The sequence below is a fragment of the Budorcas taxicolor genome, chromosome 10, assembly GCF_023091745.1.
Source record: "Budorcas taxicolor isolate Tak-1 chromosome 10, Takin1.1, whole genome shotgun sequence".
NCBI classification, from domain to species: domain Eukaryota; kingdom Metazoa; phylum Chordata; class Mammalia; order Artiodactyla; family Bovidae; genus Budorcas; species Budorcas taxicolor.
In genome coordinates this window covers 91,145,407-91,168,660 of record NC_068919.1, presented here as the reverse complement: position 1 = coordinate 91,168,660, position 23,254 = coordinate 91,145,407, and positions in this window count along the sequence as shown.

Genomic DNA, 23,254 nt, shown 5'->3' with positions numbered 1-23,254 from the left:
AATGTAATGTGCTTGAATCATCCCAAACCACCCCCACTTCTCCCCATTCAGGGGTGTAAAAAAAACAAAACAAAAAAAAACTGTCTTTCACAAAACCAGTCCCTGGGGCCAAAAAGATTGGGGACTACTGGATTAGAGGAATCCCTGTAATCAAAGAGACTGCCTGGAAGCTCTTGATATGGTCCAGGGGAAGGAAGAGGTCAAAATGGGTTACGGCAGTAAGAACAGAGGGAAGCAGGGGCTAGGAACTTACATAGCATGTGCCAGCAATGACTTTCTTCTGCAAATGAATTTTCAAGAAATACACATTACACATGCTTATCCCAAATTATCAGGGCATGGGCCTCAGTTACAAATGAGCTACAAATCTTTGAGTTGCAAACACATTTAACTGTTTGGGGATAATACCCTATCTAAGCTTTTACAGAGAATAATGAAATGGTTTAAGATGCTACAGGGCATCATTGTGGATATCATCTTGTGTGCTGAGCTTTAAACAGAAAGACACTCATGTTTTCCCCTCTACTTTTCTCCTTTTTCCGTCTTTTTCCATATTCTCACCCCACCAACAGAAGGTGGTTGAGGGAGGTAGTGAAAGTGTTAGCCACTCAATCGTGTCCAACTCTTTGTGACCCCGTGGACTGCAGCCTGCCAGGCTCCTCTGTCCATTGGGGTTCTCCAGGCAAGAATACTGCAGTGGGTAACCATGCCCTTCTCCAGGGGATCTTCCTGAGCCAGGGATCGAACCTGGGTCTCCTGCTTTGCAGGCAGATTCTTTACCATCTGAGCCACCAGGGATGTCCTGAAGGAGGGAGAGCACCAGGAGATTTCTATTAGTACAAGAAAATCCGGTCAAGTGAGACCCTGAGAAGTGTAAACTCAAGATGCACTCTAAGAGATTACTAAACAGATTTTGAAAATCAAATGGAACCTTTGCTATACGTAAGAGAAGAAATTTGCAGCCAAAAGACACACAAGGGAGAAACGCCTTGACAGAGTAGAAGTTATCTGCATGGATGTTACAGAAAGAGGAGTCAAAGAACAGGAATATCAGTTTACCACTCACTCTGTCCAGAAGCAAAGAGTGTGCTGTGTCCAGCAGATCTGAGTATTCTGGCCCACTTGGTAGTATAGTCATCTTCATAAATTAGTATCTTTCACTGCAGTCTATACGTTAGTGTCATGCGAGTTTGGTTAGAGTGAGTTGCTGAGAAAGTGCTTCCCTCTGACAGTGCTAAAAATTCCGCTTCAGATCTACATTATTAATCTCACTTTGGGTTTCCCAAGCAAAGCCTCGGGCAAGAACTTGGTGTAACAACTTATTGAGAAGGTAATCCCAGGAAACAGAAATGAGAGGGTGAAGGAAGTGAGAAAAAGATAGAGAAGCCAGTGTAGGGGGACACTACTGAGGCCACCAGGCTTCAGTACACTGGGGCCCTCTGAGAACCATACAGAAAGTCTCCTAAAATTACCGGCCTGAAGGACCTGAGGCTGAAGCATTTACCCATTGGCTCTCAGCACCCACTGGTTGGAGGGTGACCCCAAGAGTGTTAAATACACACACACACACTTCCCAGCTGTGCTTGAGCACGCTGAGTGGGCTCCTTGTCACTAGGTCAGAAAGTGGAAACACATGGCTGGTATTTCAAGCAGAATACTCTTAGCAAGACAGAAGCAGAGCTCGTAGGGAGCAATCCCCTGCAGACACAGCTGAAAGCGAAGGTGGCTAAGGGGATGTGACCCAGGACACTTGGGGGTCTGCGGTGCTGGGCAGCCCTGCATGAGTGGTGACCTGTCGCCCTGTCTATCTCACTGAATGCTAACTTGACCATTAAGGGATCCTTTGACCCCCAGCACAGCTTGAGGGCAGAGCCATGAGGTCATTCTGTCTTGCTTCTCAGAGTTGCATATTGAATCTTGAATCCAGTGTGGCTTTTTCCATTGTAAAAATTGGCACTAGACTTATCAAGTTGTCAAGCTGACATTAAGCTGCTTTTGTGCTACAGAAGCAAGTCTGCCAAAAATGCCAAGCCTTGGATATAATTCAGTTTTTAAAATCCTTTAAACCACTTTCTCTTTGGGTGGGGGAAAAGCGCTAACAAGCTGTGGGCATGAAATTAAAAATAAAATAAATAAGATCATTAAACAAAAATGTGCAAAAGCACTGAGGCCTCACCTGAGAGGCAGGATTTGGTTCCTGCCTGGCAACGCAGCTTTGAGGCACTGCTGGATATTTGTGGTTACAATGAGTTCCGGGCAGCCGGACTCTGTCCCGCCACTGGTCCCTCCAATGGACTGTTGCTGTTGTTGTTCAGTTGCTCAGTTGTGTGCAACTCTCTGCGACCCCATGGACAGCAGCACCACGCCAGGCTTCTCTGCCCTTCACTATCTCCTGGAGTTTGCTCAAACTTATGTCCATTGAGCCGGTGATGCAATCCAACCATCTCATCCTCTGTAGACCCCTTCTCCTGCCCTCAATCTTTCCCAGCCTCAGGACTATAGTGCTCTTATTAATGTGGACTTGGAAATAAAGTAAATCAGAGTTCAAATTTCTCCTTCATCACCTGTTCCCTATATGATCTTGGGCAAGTTACTTAACTTCTTTACCCTCAGAGGTTCGTTGGTAAAATATAGCTGGTGCTCAGTCATGTCTGACTCTTTGCCACCCGATGGACTGTAGCCCACCAGGCTCTTTGGTCCATTGGATTCTCCAGGCAAGAACACTGGAGTGGGTTGCCATTCTCTTCTCCAGGGGATCTTCCCAACACAGGGATTGAAGCCTAATCTCTTGTATCTCTTGCATTGGCAGTTGGATTCTTCACTATTAGCACCACCTGGGAAGCCCCTAAAATACAGCTAGTAATTTCTAATCTCATTGGAAGGACTGATGTTGAGGCTGAAACTCCAATACTTTGGCCACCTGATGTGAAGAGCTGACTCATTTGAAAAGACCCTGATGCTGGGAAAGATTGAAGGTGGGAGGAGAAGGGGACAACAGAGGATGAGATGGCTGGATGGCATCACTGACTCAACGGACATGAGTTTGAGTAAGCTCCAGGAGTTGGTGATGGACAGGGAAGCCTGGCATGCTGTAGTCCTTGGGGTCACAAAGAGTCAGACACAACTGAGCTACTGAACTGAATTGAGTGTCTAATCTGCAGGACTATTGTGAGAATTCAATGAATTATATAGGTCAAGCACCTTGAGCAGTACCAGACAGATTGTAACTTTCAATGTTGGAAATGCCAAGCCACAGAGGCACCCTAGAAATACCTAAAGTGAGGTGAAGCACAGGGTAGAGGTTTTGTAAATATTGGTTCCCCTTCCAGTTGTGTTTCAAAGGCACTAACAGCTTTACCAAAACTGTGCAAAGTAAGGCACAGCTCATTGTTCTGAAATAAATGTGGAAGATGTTTGAGCTTTTCTGGAAATTTTAGAGTGAATAAGACAAACTGTTTCTGTAAGGCCATGTTGAAGATGAAAACCAAAATGCTGGAGTTTACACTGTCCTGCCTTTCTGAGGCCTGTGGAACTTAGCAGACACCAGCAGCCTGCACCTTTGCATCCCCTTCTTCTGCCTGGACATGTGAACACAGCTCTATCCTGTCCTTCTCCTTCTCTCCTTGGGTGCATTTGACCTGCTAGACCTGACTTCACTTCCCTGATCTGAGGTCCTCATCCCTACTCCAGAACCATTTCTGAATCTTTTGAACACTATAGCGTGTTACCACGGTTACATGGTAACTCCCTAGAGATTGCCCTTTTCACTTCTTTGGGCTTCAAATGCCTCTTGAGTTCATTTGCTCATCTTTCGTCATCCCACAAATATGAATGGAGAGTCTCTGTGGACCCCACGATGTTCTGGGCACTGGGACACAGTGAAAAACAAAACAGACCAGTCCCTGCCTAGATATTTTCTCTTGCTACTGCTGCTTCTTAGTTGCTAAGTCATGTCTGACTCTTTGCAACCCCATGGACTCTAGCCCACCAGGCTCTTTTGTCCATGGGGATTCTCCAGGCAAGAATACTGGGGTGGGCTGCCATTCCCTTCTCCAGAGGATCTTCCCAACCCAGCGATGAAACCCATGTCTCCTGCTTGGCAGGTGGATTCTTTACCACTGAGCCACCTGAGAAGGCATTTTCTAGCCTAGTGAATAATAAAGCAAGCAAACATTCACCATGTCAAGTGCGCAAGACGTTCAGCAGACAAACTCAGCCTTGCCTTGATTCCTGTAGACCACGCAACAGGACTCTCCCTCAAACCCCAGGGTGGAAACCGACATTTACGCCTTTCTTATTGGAGAAGGAAATGGCAACCTACTCCAGTACTCTTGCCTGGAAAATCTCATGGACAGAGGAGCCCAGTGGGCTACAGTCCATGGGGTTGCAAAGAGTCAGACACGACTGAGTGATTTCACTCACTCACTTACCATTCACATTATGGACCACTTTGAAGAGACTCATTTTTCATAAAAGTCAAGGTTCAAGCATGCCAACATTTTACCCACTTGTGGAAAAAATTTCCAAAAGAGGGTATGGAATTTTATTTCCAAGCCCTCTCACAGGGATGACAATTGCTTCATCTTCCCTAAAGAGCAATTATAATGGTCCATTCAAGATTGAGGGCAGGAGGAGAAGGGGACAACAGAGGATGAGGTGGTTGGATGGCATCACCGACTCAATGGGCACGAGTTTGAGTAAACTCCAGGAGTTGGTGGACAGGGAGGCCTGGCGTGCTGCAGTCCATGGGGTCACAAAGAGTCGGACATGACTGAACAGCTGAACTGAACTGAAGATTCAAGATTCCATGGATGGCTACTAAGACCCTGAAATGATGTTCACTGAGAAATTTTACCTATGACCCTAGATGATCTTCCATCCTTTACTTGGCCTAGAGAGAAGTACCTGGGATACAGAAAATCCTCCTGTGAGAAATAAGAGGCTTGTGGTATGAAATTGTGGCAACTTCCATAACACAGGCCAGTCGATCTGAAGCTTCTTTGGTGTGTTTCCCTGCTGCTTCTACTACCAAGGTTATACAGCCCCAGTCAACCCCAGACTGTCCACAATTCTTTCCCAGTCCAGCTCTTAACCAATTTGATGGACTCCTCATTGCTGGCTGCCTCCAGGTAAACAAGTGACAACTTCTTCCCAGCTTAGCAACCATTTTAAACAACAGCCCCCAAGCTCAGCAGATGCTAAAAGGATGCTTTAAAAATGTTTTGGTGTGATTCAGTTGGAGAACTACGTGGACACCTGGCAGCTGGTGCCTCCTCTGGTGGCATTCTGAGAGGGTGGACAGATGACCTGTGAGTGGTCACATTGTGATGAAATAGTGAGCTAGCCAGGAATACTGCATTGTCCATCCCTGACCACACCTGTTCCTGGCCAATCAGATTGACTACAGCTATTTGTTTCTGCAAGGTAGAGAGGTTAGGACTGGTATGTACATTTCAAGCATTTGCAAGGTAAAATCAGTCCACACAGACTAGGGGTAAACTAGACCACATAACTTGGGTTTCATTCCTTGGCAGACAACCAGACCCCAAACTGTAAATCTGAAGGTCCACCTCAACTCATTTTTCATCCTCTATAGCCCATTAATGCCTAAAAGTTCTTGACTCCATTTCTCAACATCTTCCCCATCTGCCCTCCTCTCCACCCCCACTTAGCTCAGGGTCACATCTCCCTTCACCTGGATCACTGCTACGATCTCTTAAATGACCCCTTTCCACTCACCTCATCCTCAGTCCCTGACTCTCCAGTGTTTCTTCCACCTTGTCACCAGAGCAACATTTCTAAAGTGCAAAGTGTGTTTTATTACTGCTCCTCTGAAAGGAGTTTGGTGACTTGTCAATCCCTACAGAATAGAGACTAAATTAAATCTTTCAAACGAGCTTGTGATCTCACTCCTGACCATTTATCTGACCCTCTCTTGGAAGACCAGGCCTGGAGATTCTAAACACACTCCCATGTGTCTTCTCCTCCAATCTGAACTGGCTTTCCTGCCAAACCCCATCTCTTATCTGCAAACAGCTTACTCATCACTCACTGCCAGACAATCATCTTTAGGCCAAGGGCATTATGTAATTTTTCTATCTCCCAGAAGTTTGCTTGGCATGTAGTAACCACTGAGTGAGTAGCATGTGTTGAAAGAGCTAATGAGTAAGTGAAGAGAATAAATCAAATGTCTCCTGGCAGTAGAGAAATGTGTTCGCTAAAATATCTTCTCTCTCATTACTACTATCGCTTGTTATCTAGACTCACAGCTGCAACTGAATCACAACCATGGCCACGTGGTCTCATCACTTCAGATCCACAGACACTGGTCTGTGGAGCAGGCTGTCAAAGGGACAGCTCTGATCACGACATCTGACTGTTCAAATTCCTTGTTGAATTCCCCACAATCAATTCCATGACTTGACATTTTGTGGCCTCCAGGGTCTAGTTTCAACCCATCAATTCAAGTTTATTATTCTTCTGCAAGCCCTCTATTGAACAACTCATTAAAGTCAACATTTCACATGCTAGCAAGGTAATGCTCAAAGTTCTTCAAGCTAGGCTTCAACAATATGTGAACCAAGAACTTCCAGGCAAGAATATTGGGTGGGTAGCTATTCCCTTCTCCAAGTGATCTTCCTGAGCTAGGTTCTGAACCCAGGTCTTCTGCATTGCAGGCATATTCTTTGCTGCTGAGTCACCAGAGAAGCCCACAAGTCAACATAACTTTCTAATCAATTTATTTTAGTCATGCTATATCTGTTGCTAAAAATTCCTAAAAATTGTAACAATTTCCCTAGGTTTACCACAAAATGCATCTCCTTCTAAAATCTTCCATGATCACTGCTGTCAAAAAGGATTCCAGTCTTCTGAACTTCTGTGGTATTTTTTCTGTAATTTCTTCCAGGCCCTATCAGATTGTATCTTTATTACAATTATTGATGAATATGTTTCAACTCATATGCAGTATCATAGGCATTGAAGGCCACAACTCAACATTATCCATTGTGTCAACAGCAGAGTCCAAAATATCCCTTGCAGGAGACTTGGAGGACAAAATTTAATTAGTTATTCAATTATGCAGCCCACTAATAGAATAGGTCATTCTGGATAATAATATTTCATTTATATATATGTCAGTGCATGAATGTAAAAACCCCACCCACTATTGTTTCTGCACATCACTATAACCCCACAAGATAAAAAGAACCTTCACTGTTTCAGAGAGAAGCCACAGCTCTGTCAAATCGTCAGGGTTGTTTAGTTAGTAAATGGAGGAGCTAGAACTTGAATCCAAGTGCCCAAGCTTTCTATTTCATTGGCTTTTCCCCATTGGTGGTGCCCTGTACAAAAGCTTGCCACCACCCCAAAGTGTGCTTCTTGTCCTTGTGGATACGGTTAAAGCAGCACTCCCTGCCTCGATCCCAGTCTCCTTTCCTTCCTGCCAGGCTTTCTCCAGGGCTTGATGTGCTTTAAGCAGAAAACAATGCCAACACCGCTATTCCTGGCTTTTCCCCAGCCATCCTCTGCCTGGGTCATTGGCTTTCTGATCCAGGCTTATACCTCACCTGGTGCTCAAGTCACCCCTTTTGAAGACCTGTTGTGCTAGGCAGAACGTTACCATGGGAACCCACTCCAAACCCCAGAGTTGGCATAAAAACCACTCTAAGCTGAAGATATCTGTGATTGAACTAGTGCATTCAAGTTGTCTCACAGCCTTCCTCATCTAACTAAAAGCAAAAGCATCAATTTCTGAAAAATGAAGCTGCCATAAATCTCCTCTTAGGGGATGGATCTGCTCACAGGAAGGTGATGGAGAGGAAACTTACCATGAATCCCATCTCCAGAGGAGCTCTGCAGCCACGAAGGAGACGAAAAGACCCCCTGCACCTGCATAAACAAACATTATCACAAGTATTTGTACCTTCCATTTGTTCTCCTAAAACTCATTTGTCTTTCCCAAAGAAACCTATAGAAGTCACATTTTCTCTATTTCCCCTACTAAGTTAGAAATATAAGCTTCTCACTTTAATCATTTAAATGGTGAGCTACTTCTTTTTTTAACTCCCATATACACAGGAATAAATCCTTTTTTCTCCTGTTAATCTGTTTTTTGTCAGTTTAATTTCTCAGGCCCCCAACTGCAGAACGAAAGGAGCATGAAGACAGGATCCATGAGCCAGTGGAATTTAAGCTACATTCTCAAGCTAGAAAGGAACACAGGGTAGGAATTAAGCTCATGAGCTCTGAAATCAGACTGCCAGGTTCAAATCTTGGCCAGCTGCATTGCCGGGACAGTTAACACAATTTCTGTGTAGTTCAGTTTCCTAAACTATACAAGACGGATGGTAATAGTCTCTCCCTAATGGGCTCACTTTGAGCTTAAGTGAACTCATCAACACAGTCCAAAACAGTGTCTGGCATGTAAGTACTGAGAAGTTTAGCTAAAGAGGATCAGCCCAGTTCAGTCATTCAGCTGTGTCTGACTCTCTGCGACCCCATGGACTGCAGCATACCAGGCCTCCCTGTCCACCACCAATTCCTGGAGTTTACTCAAACCCATGTCCATTGAGTCGGTGATGCCATCCAACCATCTCATCCTCTGTCATCCTCTTCTCCTCCTGCCTTCAATCTTTCCCAGCATCAGGGGCTTTTCCCATGAGTCAGTTCTTCACATCAGGTGGCCACAGTATTGCAGTTTCCGCTTCAGCATCAGTCCTTCCCACGAATATTCAAGACTGATCTCCTTTAGGATGGACTGGTTGGATCTCCTTGCAGTCCAAGGGACCCTCAACAGTCTTCTCCAACACCACAGTTCCAAAGCATCAATTCTTCGGCACTTAGCTTTCTTTGTAGTCCAACTCTCACACCCATACATGACTACTGGAAAAACCATAGCTTTGACTAGATGGACCTTTGTTGGCAAAGTAATGTCTCTGCTTTTTAACATGCTGTCTAGCTTAAAGGTAAAGGTAAAGTCACTCAGTCGTGTCTGACTCTTTGCGACCCCATGGGCTGTAGCCTACCAGGCTCCTCTGTCCATGGGGTTTTCCAGGCAATAGTACTGGAGTGGATTGTCATTTGCTTCTCCAGGGGATCTTCCCAACCCAGGGATTAAACCCGGATCTCCCACATTGTAGACAGACGCTTAACCATCTGAGCCACCAGGGAAGTCTAGGTTGGCTGTAACTTTTCTTCCAAGGAGTAACCATCTTTTAATTTCATGGCTGCAATCACCATCTGCAGTGATTTTGGAGCCCAAAAAAGTAGTCTGTCTCTGTTTCCACTGTTTCTCCATCTATTTGCAATGAAGTGATGGTACCGGATGCCGTGATCTTAGTTTCCTGAGTGTTGAGTTTTAAGCCAGCTTTTTCACTTTCCTCTTTCACTTTCATCAAGAAGCTTTTTAGTTCTTCTTTACTTTCTGCCATAAGGGTGCTGTCATCTGCATATCTGAGGTTATTGATATTTCTCCCGGCAATCTTGATTCCAGCTTGTGCTTCTTCCAGTCCAGCGTTTCTCATGATGTACTCTGCATATAAGTTAAATAAGCAGGGTGACAATATATAGCCTTGACGTACTCCTTGCTTAATTTGCAACCAGTAACAGTAACAGGATGCTGACTGATAATTTTTATGAGTCCCCAGAGTTGGTAACAAAGACCCCAGGCTATAAATGAAGAGGTTCCATGAGTCCCACATTCTAAAGAAAGCTGGCAATACCTGGGGTCCCTTAGTTTACAAAGCCTGAACTGCCCTTCCATCACTACTCACTATTACAAATCTCCACTCCTTCCCGATCCATGAAGGAGAACCCTGGAGAGGCCGGAAGGGGAGAATACAGAGGCACTGGGGCGGTGGGTCCTGCCAGGGCATGTAGGGTCTGTGAATGGAGGTTCCTTCTCCATAATCAAGAAAAGGATTGGTAAGTGTCAGCAGAACCCATCACAGGGACTTTCCTGGTGGTCACATAGTTAAGATTCCACACTTACAGGGCAGGGGGCATGGGTTCAATCCCTGGCTGGAGAACCAAGATCCCACATGCCAGGAAGTGTGGCCCAAAAATTAAAAAAATTTTTTAAAAGTGTCTATCAGAGATTCTATTGCAGAACCCATTTGCTGCAGCCATCATAGAGTTATCAGGAGAACTTCACCTGTGACTCTTGATGAGAGATGATACTCTTGACCATGGAGGCTCGCGCCTGTTTGAAGGTATGAAGTTTGCCAGTGGAGCCCACTTCATCAGGGTGAGAAGGGCCTGAGGCACAGAGTGCATGCAGAGGGAAGGGTGGGCCCTCCTCACCCTGGACGCCTGCAGCAAACATCTGGACAGCTCTTCAAGTAAGAGCAACTGATTATGGAGCCCCATGGGGGCCATTCTGGTGGCCACCCACAGAGGAACTGCCTCCCTAGAAAGAGCCCTGGACCTAGCTCGGAGGCCTCAGGAAACACAGCTGCCCTCTCTGGGGGAACCTCAGTGTTGGAGAGGACTGACCACCAAACTCAGCACCAGAAGGAGATAGAAGCCCACAGTGCCTGGAGATACCCAGGTCAGCTCCCCACCACGCATGCAGCTGGTGAGATAAACCTGCCTGTATCTTCTCCCCCCAGACTCCCACGACCCTCCAACCCAAACAAGTGTGCCAGGAGCCAGCGTGAGGAACTCCACCCATGGCAAATGTCATGAGGAAGGAGGCTTGGCATTACGCAAAGGCGAGATCGAGCCTCAGGAGACCCCCTGTTCCCGAGCATCTACTCCCAAAACCAGAGTGCCTACTTTACTGTTTTATGCTCTCACCTATACCTCTGACTTTACGGGGGGCTGACCCCCCCCCCACCTCTCTCAGAGAAGAAGTTAACTTGCAGCTCCAGTTAATAAAAATTCCTGGGCATGACAAGTGTGTTTCAACTTACAAACTCCTCTGAAGCTTCTCTAGCCTGCCTGAGCAGGTTCGTCTGGCCACATGTAATTGTTTACAGCCTCCCAACCGTGAGAGGCACGAGATGCTTTAAACATTCTCTATATAGGTTCTTTTGAGAAGTTATAAAATTATTAGTTATAGTATTAGTGGGTTGATTAGAAATTATATTGGTGAAGGGTTTTTCATTTGTTGAGCCAATATTTGCTGCTAAATCTCCATATTCCCTGCCCTTATAATGAATATAACTAGCATATAGGAGAAATAAGTATTAACCTTTAAGATTAATCATGTTAAACCTTAGGCTAAGTAAATTCCTTTCTTGATTGTAACCCACAACACCCTCACCCTATAGGAATGCAACTCTATCTGGAGGGTGGTGCCTGGTTTAAGAAAAAATCACCCCTGGTAAAAATAAGTTTTCTGGTTGACTGACCGTTATCAGAAAGGGCCATAAAATGTCAGCAGGCCTCATGGCCAGAAGATGATGTAAAACCCCTAAGACCTTTGTAAAATTTTATATGAAGCACCTGATTTTGACAAGGGTCAGGTCTGCTGACCCCACGTGACTCTGTATTCATCCCTATGTATGACAAAAACTATATAAGCAAACCTGAAAATAAAGAAAACAAATCAGTTTCTGGAAAGGCTGATTCCCCCGTGTCATTCTTTCTTTCCCCTTCTGGCTGAATTCCCATCTGGAGCATGGGTACTGGGCAAGCCTGCTGGTTTTGCCTGGGCTTCTAAGATCGGACCGGGGAGGCCTCAGTGCCTCCTCTCCTTTGGGAGAACAGAAAGATGCCTGTGGCCTACGTAGGTGGTGCAAGCTTCTTGCCTCGAAGCTTTATTGGTATCCCACGTAAACCAAGTTATTCAGCCTCTTTTTCTCCACTAATTTTCCTACTACACTATTCCTTTCTAATCTCTCTTTATACTTCTAATTAAATAGCTTTTTCCTAGGATGCCGATTTCATCTCCCCTTTGAATTACCCTGGAGCCACCAGGGCTGGACCCCGGCACAAGTTAATCGCAAAAAAGAGCGAGTGAAAAGAGGGCATCTCCATGAAGGCCATTCCCACCCACACCAACATCCTGGAGGTAGAAGAACCCTAGACCTCGGGCAATGGGTCAGACCTCTGTCAGGGTGAGAGAGGGCGGTGTGTTGCGGATCAGCTTCAAATCATACTAAAGACTGAAGTTTAAACTGATCTCATCTTTTAACATCTAAATATGCCAGGACTTTCCTGGCAGTCCAGTGGTTAAGACTTTGCCTTCCAATGCATAGGGTCTTGGTTCCATCTCTGGTTGAGGAGTTAAGACCCCCCCATGCCTCCCAGCCAAAACCCCAAAACATAAAACAGAAGCAAAATTGTAAGAAATTAGATAAAGACTTTAAAAAATGGTCCACATTAAAAAAAGAAACTTCTTTTTAAAACTACTTTAAAAAGATCTAAAACTGGACAGGAAATTACAGAACCTGTCAGCAGGATTAGAGAAAAGAGATTCTTGTCATAGCATAGGTGAAGGTTCATAGGAAAAATGAAGACGTCTCAGGCTACGCTCCAATAAGGGCTTTCCCAGTGGCATTAGTGGTAAAGAACCCACCTGCCAATCCAGGAGACAATAAGAGACTTGGGGCTAATCCCTGGGTCCAGAAGATCCCCAGAGGAGGACATGGCAACCCACTCCAGTATTCTTGCCTGAGAATCCTATGGACAGAGGATCCTAGAGGGCTACAGTCCACAGAGTCACAAAGAGTTGGACAGGACTGAAGCGACTTAGCACGCATATGCTTCAACAGAGCAATTCCATTATCATCGGTATAATCTACAGACCAGAGATACAAAAGCTGCTGGAACCCAAGGCTGCACAAGAACCAGACAGGGAAGATGGCACCTAGTGTGGGTGAATGAGTGAGTGAGTAAGAGTGTATGAGTGTGTGTGTCTGTGTGTCTGTGTGTGTAGAGCAAAGGCAAGAACTAACCCAAGAAAAACAAAGAAATTACCAAGAATAGGACCTGGGACCTGATGGTTTTAATTAGCCAGAACCAGTGAAGGACATAGCAAGTTGTCTGAGTTTAAAGGCACAATATCAGGGCGCATACCTAGAATCACTAGGGCTTTGTTGGGGTTTCGCATAAATGGGGATAACCTGAAAAGTATTTTTGCCTTCCAGCAGCTTCCTGCTTCTCTGGTCACCTCTGCTTTTCGTGAGAAACATGCTCAACCACACCTTCCTTCCTTCCTGTCCCTTTGAAGGACGTGGGATGGTCATGGGGGAGGGGAGATGGACCCATTCATCCCCATATCATTCCGGAGTCCAAGCCAAAGCAGTCCTTCCCAGAAGCCTCCACCACCCCCAGGAGGGTGAGACTGGGCAGAAATTGCCTGCCCTGCAATTTCCACTCTTTGTAAAGCCAACTCTGTAATTGCCCCTAATCAGCCCCAGAAAGAGATGAGGTTTCCAGAGAAAAAGAAAAATACTGTGAGGATTTCCAAGAAACTAGAATGTTACTCTCATCCTCCCCCACAAGGCAGCTCCTCTTGGAGAATGATCTGCAGGGTGTGATCTGGGAGGGGGTCCAGACCCAGGCAAGCAGTGCTAATGCAGCCTGAGAGAGGGGTCTCCACCCTGCCAGCCTGAAAGAGGGGTCTCCACCCTGCCAGCCTGAAAGAGGGGTCTCCACCCTGCCAGAGGGAAGGCTGGGGCCGATTGCAGCAGCTGCAGCCTTGATTGGGAAATCACCACAGTTCCCTAGAGAGCCGAGCCCAAAGGCAGGTCAGGACTAAAGTCTGCAAGCCAGCTTTGAGTGTAGCCTTCCTTGGGGAGGAAGGCCACGGGGAGGAATGCAGAGCTGAACACAGACTGCCTCAGGCTGCCCCGGAGAAAACTGCCCTGCAACAGCCAGTAAGACTTTAGGGAGGGGGAAAGTGAGTTGTTTCAGAGGAATTCTAGAGCCCCACCAAAAGGTCTGCAATGCACTGGGACACGCAGTAAGGTGATGCAATGTAAATTCAACTAGAGAGCAGTTATTTGGTTCAACCCTGGAGGCATCAGCCCCAGGGTGGTTGGAGGGCCACCTTTCTTCCCCAGAATACTCTCCATCGGGGAGGACTCTGCCTCTAAAATATCCTCTCAGCTCGCTGCTTCTCTTCCCATCACCTCTTCAATACATAATTTTAAGAACTTCTATATAGCTTCCAATAAAAACAAATACTTACACACAAAAAATGAATAACCCCCAAGGCAGCCACCCTGAGAGAGACTGACTTAACATTTTGGTATGTCTGCTTCCAGACTTTTGTGTGAGGTTAGTTATGAATAAATATATCCATATATAATTTAATAGAATTAAAATAGAACTTGTCCAAAAAAAAAGAATTAAAATAGAACTTGTCAATAGTGTCAAGGTTAAGAAATCCTTGACTAGAGACTCCAAGTGAAAGTGAAAAGGAAAGTGGCTCAGTTGTGTCCAACTCTTTGGGACCCCATGGACTATACATACAGTCCGTGGAATTCTCCAGGCCAGAATACTGGACTGGGTAGCCTTTCCCTTCTCCAGGGGACCTTCCCAACCCAGGGATCAAACCCAGGTCTCCCGCATTGCAGGCGGATTCTTTACCAGCTGAGCCACCAGGAAAGCCCAAGAATACTGGAGTGGGTAGCCTATCCCTTCTCCAAGGATCTTACTGACCCAACAATCAAACCGGGGTCTCCTGCATTGCAGGTGGATTCTTTACCAACTGAGTTCACATACATTCAGTTCAGTTCAGTCGCTCAGTCGTGTCCATCTCTTTGCGACCCCATGAATTGCAGCATGCCAGGCCTCCCTGTCCATCAGCAACTCCCAGAGTTCACTCAGACTCACGTCCGTCGAGTCAGTGATGCCATCCAGCCATCTCATCCTCGGTCGTCCCCTTTTCCTCCTGCCCCCAATCCCTCCCAGCATCAGAGTCTTTTCCAGTGAATCAACTCTTCACATGAGGTGGCCAAAGTACTGGAGTTTCAGCTTTAGCATCATTCCTTCCAAAGAAATCCATACATTAAAGACCTCTAAGTTAAGTGACAATGGCTGTCCCCAGTGAAACAGGCCGTCTTGAGGGTCTGTAACATCAATCACAAAAGTGACCAGATGGGATATATTTATGAGATAAGGAAACTACATTCTCCTTCTCCCTAGTCCACATTGCAAACTCTAGAATCAGTCACTCAGGTGTAATCATATCTCTTGCTGTGTCTCAGTTATAACAGACGAGACCTACCTCCCTACATCGGAGAGTTCTTATAAAGAAGAAATGAAATAATGCGGGAAGGCTCTGATAACAGGAAATAGCACACATGGGATGAATCAATATAAATGTGAGTTGTTACTGTTGCTATTATTATCATTATCATCATTATCGGTTGTGATATTCTTTTTTATACCATATTCACATTTTTTTTCCTGTGCTTCAGAGGCAGTTTACAGGAATGAACATTGCTCTGCTCTCCAGTGAAAGCAACAGCATCAAAACCTAAGACGACGTCTGGTTTGATACCATTCTCAGCGAACACCCTGACCTTGCCAGCATCTTCCTGCAAGAGGTTAATGCACAGGATGGCTGGGGGCCGGCTCAAATACCGGGAGGGGCGAGGGAAGGTTGTGGAGGTTTCGCCGAGCCAACATAACAGCTGTCCTCAATTACCACAAACAGCTGTTGGCAGCTCGACTCATTAGAAATGCAATCCAATCACCTTGGCAATCTGATTCTCTTACTGGAAACTCAGCAGACAGGAAGATCCTGTGCTCCCAATTTCTGTGGTCAAGTCAGGGAAGGTTCCTCTCCCTGGGGAGGAAAAGCCTCCCCAGGCACAGGCTCCTATGGCGAATCTCCATGGGGATCACAGCAGTGGTTCTCAACTCAGGTAGGTTTTACTCCCCACCAGCTATTTGGCAATGACTCATATCTGTGGCTGTCACAACCAAAAGGGGTCTGCCCTTGACCCAGGGGATTGGTCCAGGGGTGCATCAAACATCTACACAGGAGAGCCCCCAAAGCAAAACAATTATCCAACCCCAAACGTCAATAGTGCCAAGGTTAAGAAATCCTTGACTAGAGACCCCAAGCACATACCTTAAAGACCTTTAAGTTAAAAGTGAGAAACGGCTGTCCCCAGTGAAATAGGCCATCTTGAGGGTCTATAACCTCCATCACAGAAGAGAGCAGATAGTATCTATTTATGAGATGAGGAAACTACATTCTCCTGTCCTCTAGGATGGGTGGAGGGAAAAGGGAGCCAGAGGATATATACTTTCCTAAATAAAGGGCTGCCATCCACAAACTACCCAACTTCTCACCATGGGAAGGACAGTGAGGCTTCTGGGATCTTTTCTATTCAAAACTCTAAAGCCCAATCTCAGGGTATAAAATACTTCCACCTTGCAATGCTTAATTTTATACAGCCAATTGAACCAGTCACGGGGTTCCCACACATTTAATTAATTGGTATTTCTGGGTATATCTGGGAGGGTATTTCTGGTTGAGATTAACATTTGAATCAGTAGACTAAGAAGAGCAGATTGCCCTCCCCAGTGTGGGCGCGTGCACGCTCAGTCGTTCAGTCATGTCCGACTCCTTGTGATCCCATTGACTGTTGCCCAACAGGCTCCTCTGTCTTTGGAATTCTCCAGGCAAGAATACTGGAGTTAGCTGCCATTTCCTACTCCAGGGTTTCTTCCCCAACCCAGGGATCGAACCTTCATCACCTGTGTCTCTTGAATGGGCAGTAAATGCAATGATAGTAAAAATTCCTACTGTGCCACCTGGGAAGACCACCCCCAGTGTGGATGGGCCTCATCCAACCTGGCAAAGGCCTCAAAAGAACAAGATGGTGGAATAGGAGAGAATTCTCTCTGTCTCTCTGCCTGACTGACTTCAACCTGGGACACTGGTCTTTCCCTGCCTTCACATTCAGACTAAGACTAGAACTTACACCATCAGCTCTCCTGGGTCTCCAGTTTGCTGACTACAGATCTTAGGACCTCTCAGCCCCTGTAAACAATGAGGCAGTTTCTTATAATAAATCTGTTTCTGTGGAAATCCAGACTAATACATTCCTCAGGCTACATGCTTTGTTCTCTCTCTTTACAACTCAGCTCAACTTCCTTGGCCAGCCTTTCCCTGAGTCCCTAACCTCAGCTCTGTCTTCTCCTCTGTCTCACTTCCATTTCCCCTTCAGTTTCTTTCTCCAGTTGTAATGCAAGCAGGGAGTTTGACTCTCTTGGTCAGTATTGTATCCCCACAATTTAGCACAATGCCTCATCTACAGTAAACAGTCGATAAACATTTGCTGAATGAATGCTGATGGAATATCTGGATAGGACATAGATACAAGGAAGCCTAGTGTATAAGCTCTTGTGGAGACTGAGCTATGAATTTATTCATTTATTTTACTTTCACTGCTTTATTGACTATGCCAAAGCCTTTGACTGTGTGGATCACAATAAACTGTGGAAAATTCTGAAAGAGATAGGAATACCAGACCACCTAAGCTGCCTCTTGAGAAATCTGCATGCAGGCCAGGAACAACAGTTAGAACTGGACATGGAACAACAGACTGGTTCCAGTAGGAAAAGGCTGTATATTGTCAGCCTGCTTATTTAACTTATATGCAGAGTATATCATGAGAAACGCTGGACTAGAAGAAGCACAAGCTGGAATCAAGATTGCCGGGAGAAATATCAATAACCTCAGATATGCAGATGACACCACCCTTATGGCAGAAAGTGAAGAGGAACTCAAAAGCCTCTTGATGAAAGTGAAGGAGGAGAGTGAAAAAGTTGGCTTAAAGCTCAACATTCAGAAAACGAAGATCATGGCATCCGGTCCCATCACTCCATGGGAAATAGATGAGGAAACAGTGGAAACAGTGTCAGCTTTATTTTGGGGGGCTCCAAAATCACGGCAGATGGTGACTGTAGCCATGAAATTAAAAGACGCTTACTCCTTGGAAGAAAAGTTATGACCAACCTAGACAGCATATTCAAAAGCAGAGACATTACTTTGCCAGCAAAGGTCCGTCTAGTCAAGGCTATGGTTTTCCCAGTGGTCATGTATGGATGTGAGAGTTGGATTGTGAAGAAGGCTGAGCACGGAAGAATTGATGCTTTTGAACTGTGGTGTTGGAGAAGACTCTTGAGAGTCCCTTGGACTGCAAGGAGATCCAACCAGTCCATTCTGAAGGAGATCAGCCCTGGGATTTCTTTGGAAGGAATGATGCTAAAGCTGAAACTCTGATACTTTGGCCACCTCATGTGAAGAGTTGACTCATTGGAAAAGACTTTGATGCTGGGAGGGACTGGGGGCAGGAGGAGAAGGGGACGACAGAGGATGAGATGGCTGGATGGCATCACTGACTTGATGGACATGAGTCTGAGTGAACTCCGGGTGTTGGTGATGGACAGGGAGGCCTGGCGTGCTGTGATTCATGGGATCGCAAAGAGTCGGACACGACTGAGTGACTGAACTGAACTGAACTGAAGGGTGCTCAATTGAAGGAATTTCCTGTGTACTGAGAACTACCATTTGCCAAGTGTTTTAATCTCACTACAGATCTCTGAGATAGATACTATTAAACCCATGTCACAGATGAGGAAACTGAGGCTCCAGAAGGTTAAGGTAGCTCCATGCATCATCAAGCTGGGAAGGAATAGAAAGGGAACTCAAATCTAGCTTTGACCTGAGAATTTTCTGCTCTTATTACTACACATGGTATACAAACATCTAGAAAGTATACGGTCCCTGTTTCCAAGAAACTCAGAATGAGCTAAAGAATCAGGAAATACATTATTAAAACCAACGGAACATATTTCCATAATAGGTTACGGTGTTCTCATAGCATATGGTCTATGGTGTCATCTCAACGGTCTTGAAATTCTGAATGGACATAGCAGAGTAGAGAAAGGGGTGAGGAAGATGTGCTCGGGCCAGCTGGGTGTGGGTGTGTGCACTGAAGTCAGCTTGACAGGAGCTTAAATCCCAGCTCCAGCACTTACCTGTGTGAACCAGTCAAGCTATCAATTTTCTTGACTCTGTGATACCACCAATTCCCAGGTGGCACAGTGGTCAAGAATCCGTCTGCCAATGCAGGAGTCGCAAGAAATTCAGGTTCATTCCCTGGGTTAGGAAGATCCCCTGGAGGAGGATATGGCAACCCACTGCAGAATTCCTGCCTGGGAAATCCCAAGGACAGAAGGAGTCTGGTGGGCTACAGTCCACGGGGTTGCAAAGAGTTGGACACGACGGAGGACACACACACACTCCCAGTATGTACTGTACAGCTAATAAAGAAACAACCGACTAAACACAACGCAGAGGGTGTGGCTTATAAGAGGCCTCCTTAATTTAGAAATATTTAAATATAAGAAACCATGCAGAGACTTTCCTGGTGGTCCAGTGGCTAAGACGCCGTGCTCCCAAGGCAGGGGGCCTGGGTTCAATCCCTGGTCAAGGACCTAGATCACACAATTAAAAGACCCTGCATGCTGCAATGAAGATCAAAGATCTCGCATGCTACAGGTGAGACCTGGAGCAGCCAAATAAGTAAATTGAAAAAGAAAAGAAAACTACACATATTAGAATCATGAAACTCTTTGCTTAATCTCTCTTGGCCTCAGGTTTCTCTATAGCATGGGGATGAGAACCCTCAGCCGTGGGGTTCTCTCACAGATAAGCTCACCCTGACATGAAGCACAGAAAGACTGCAACCTGCTTCTCCTCCACCCCCGGCTTGGGACCTCACACACCTGCAAGGGGCCACCCCAGACCAAGTCCTGCCTGCATACGCTCCCCGACTGCAATCAGCCACACCACGTTCACCCCCTCGGATGGTAAGCACAGTGCTTATTTCAGGAGAATACAGCAGGAAAAGAGGTCCGTGCCGGCTCTGGAAGTAGACAGGAATATCAGAGAAAGGAGGTCCAGGACCCCAGTTATCCAGGGTGGGGGCAGGCTCGGAATGAGCAGGCATGCTCAGCCTGAGGACTCTCAATCCATGGGGAGGGGGACAACCCAGGGAGAGCAAGCCATGGAGCCTCCTTGCCAGGTGCCCAGGGTGGACAGGTCATGATGATCAAATACAATCACGGAAGCCACACACCAAGTTCCAAGACTGGTAGGAGATGCTACAAATGACTGTTTTCACACTCTAGTAGAGAAAAGAACTAAACAGCATAATGGATACAGCATGCATATGTACTGAGTCACTTCAGTCGTGTCCAACTCTTTGCCACCCCCCTGGACTGTATAGCCTGCCAGGCTCCTCTGTCCACAGGATTCTCCAGGCAAGAACACTGGAGTGGGCTGCCATGCTCTCCTCCAGGGGATCTTCCCAACCCAGGGATCAAGTGTGTGTCTCTCTGTCTCCTGCACTGGCAAGCTGTTCTCCACCACTGGCACCACCTGGGAAGACATATGGATACAGCAGCAGTTACCTATTACTAGGCACCTACTGTGTGCAAGATAGCGAGTTACATCCTCTCCATTCACTTCTCATTTAGTTAGGAGAACTGAAGATGTGTCTCAAAAGGAAACTACAATGCAATGCAGATCTGGGTGACTGGAGGTGGGGAGGCCGAGATGACAGGCCAAGAGGTCGTGTTCACAGGGGAGTCACCACTGACCCGTCAGCACGGGACTGATGTTAGGAGGATCATTCTGGCCAAAGACTTCAAGGGCAGTAGAGAAAGGGAACTCAGAACTCACGTGAGAGACGATTACAAAGTGAAAGTACAGGATGAAGACCTCAATCGTGGTGGGAATGGAAAACAAGCAATGGCAGGGAGAGAGATTTCAGAGCAGGAACATTTCAGGGTATGGAAAACGGACAAGCAAAAGTAAATAGTCAAGAATGACATTTTTCAGGGGCCTGGGAACATGATGGTACCACTGGGAGAAATCGGGAAATCATAAGGATATCTGGCGTTCGAGGGAAGAGATACATTCAGTTAGCTTAAAAATGATGATTCCACGCATAGGCATTAGGAGTATGAGTCGCTCAGTCATGTCCAACTCTTTGGGACCCCATGGGAAAGAATCCATGGGACTCTCCAGGCAAGAATGCTGGAGTGGGCTGCCATTCCCTTCTCCAAGAGGATCTTCCAGATCCAGGAACTGAACCGGAGAGCCTCCTGCATTGCAGGCAGATTCTTTACCATCTGAGCTACAGAGAGCCCCTGTATGCATTAGTGTATTTTTCTCTTTCTGACTTACTTCACTCTGACAGTCCTCTAAGTCTACCGATATCACTGCAAATGCCCCAGTTTCATTCCTTTTAATGGCTGGGTAATGTTCCACTGGGAATATGTGCCCCATGTTCTTTGTCCATTCATTTGTCAATGGACATTTAGGCTGCCTCCGTGTCTTTGATGTCATAAACAGTGCAATGATAGCTAGGGGGAACCTTCCATATAACACAGGTAGCTCAGCTTGGTGCTCTGTGGTGACCTAGAGAGGTAGCAGCGGGCAGCGGGGAAGGGAGGGAGGGAGGTGCAAAAGGGAAGAGAGATATGTATACGTACAGCTGATTTGCTTCACTGTACTGCAGAAACTAACTTGATATTGTAAAGCAACTATACCCTAATAAAAAATAAACAAGAAAAATGACGATTCCATTACCTAGGTGTTTTAGAGCACCTACTGTGTGCTCAGGCCTGTTTATACTTCTCTGTCTCTGCCTCTAGTATCTGTCAGATATTGTCCCCATTGGTGACACCACAGACCTCCCACAACGCAGTGAGACCATCATTTTTGTCTCATACTATCCAACAAGGCATTATTTTTCAGTCTGTCAGGGCACTCAGCTGTTACTCGATGGTCATGAAACTAGTTTTGTTATAGTCTAAAATCTAAACTAGGATTTAGGATCCCTACTAACGAAACATATACATTCTATAAGCTTGTCTCCACCCTGCCCTTGTACTCACACTTGGAAACTGGATAGTCCAATAGCTTTAGTATTATCATAGGTCATACTCCTTGAGGTGTCTAAGTGGGACTAGAAAATAAAGTTAATACAACAGTGCCATCTAGTGATGATAAGTATCTCAAAGGGGTATGCTGCTGCTGCTGCTAAGTCGCTTCAGTCGGGTCTGACTCTGTGCGACCCCATAGACGGCAGCCCACCAGGCTCCCCCGTCCCTGGGATTCTCCAGGCAAGAACACTGGAGTGGGTTGCCATTGCCTTCTCCAATGCATGAAAGTGAAAAATGAAAGTGAAGTCGCTCAGTCATATCCAACTCCTAGCGACCCCATGGACTGCAGCCTACCAGGCTCCTCCACCCATGGGATTTTCCAGGCAAGAGTACTGGAGTGGGTTGCCATTGCTTTCTCCATCAAAAGGGTATGGATCTATCTTAAATTTAAGATTCATACATTTTACCCAGATAGATCCAGTGCAGAAGAGGGATGGTATTAAATGAAGTTGCATCGTGTCATCATCAGCCCGCAGAACATCCCTTCATGTGGTCTGATATTTCCAAATTTAGGGGGAATCTTAATGTAGGCTGTGTAAACAGAATCAAGAAATTAGTAGGAATCAATGGTTTCCACTAGAGTCAAATGTTAAATAACTAGAACCTAACACCAATTAGTGATAAGATCTACAGCAGATTCCCCCTTCCTGATGCTGCGTTCAGCACCCTCTCTGAGACATCAGACAGATAGAAACTCAGACATCACCTCACACACACACGCAGCTCTGCACTTGGTGTTCAGGTGACTGAGGGCAAAGGAAAACCTCTCTGACGTTCTGTCTCTTCATCTGCAAAATGGCAATGATGATATAACAATACCCACTGTTGGGGAGTACCGTGAGCCCCGCATGTGGAACTTTAGAAAAAGCCTGTAACAAAATCGTTTAGCACACTCCAAGGTGGCTCTTTCTTCACGTCTGCTCCTTCTGCTTATCAGCTCATTTACCAAACGAAAATGAGATACCCAAGTATTCGTTTCTCCAAAAAGCCGACATGCAAGCTTTTATTCGAAAAAGCTCCTCTGTGCTGAGCACCGTTCTAGACTCAGAGTTTTATAAGCAAGGTTCCTTCCTGGTGGAACTAACCTATCTCATGAGAGGATCGGGGAAGGAAAAAACACAGCATCAGAGCATCAGAGCGTGATGAGAGGCTGCAGTCCACTTTACATGGCGGGAAGGGATAGAGTCTCTGAGAACAAGAGTCTGACTGAGTTGACGAGAGGAGAGGGAGAGACAGACAGAAGCTGAAATGAACGCATAGATTCTGTACTCTCCTAGAAGACGAGGTAACGGCGGCCAGGTTGCAGTCTAATCAAGCGACATGA